Here is a 305-nt window from a genome sequence, read left to right as displayed (position 1 = left end):
TGCCTTTCACAAAAACAGTTTTATTCAAAATTTCAGGTGACCCAGTCTGGGGGCACATAACGCCCATCTCAGCACTTAGAATGTCAACACAGGTGGACGGTGCATTGAGGCCAGCCTGGGCTACCAAGTGAATTCCAGGTTAGCCTGAGCTACATAATGAAACCCTTTCTCAAAAACAAAATACAGGCCAGGGAGAAGGCTCAGTGGGAGAAGCGGGTGCTACACATTCTAGTTTGGGTCCCCAGCACTCATGGAGAAGCTGGCCCCGAGGCTGCGGTACAGCCCTGAAACCCCAACACTGGTGT

The sequence above is a fragment of the Microtus pennsylvanicus genome, chromosome 11 (genome assembly GCF_037038515.1).
Source record: "Microtus pennsylvanicus isolate mMicPen1 chromosome 11, mMicPen1.hap1, whole genome shotgun sequence".
Classification (NCBI taxonomy): Eukaryota; Metazoa; Chordata; class Mammalia; order Rodentia; family Cricetidae; genus Microtus; species Microtus pennsylvanicus.
The sequence above is the reverse complement of the archived record's forward strand: the minus strand, read 5'-3'. Positions refer to the sequence as shown.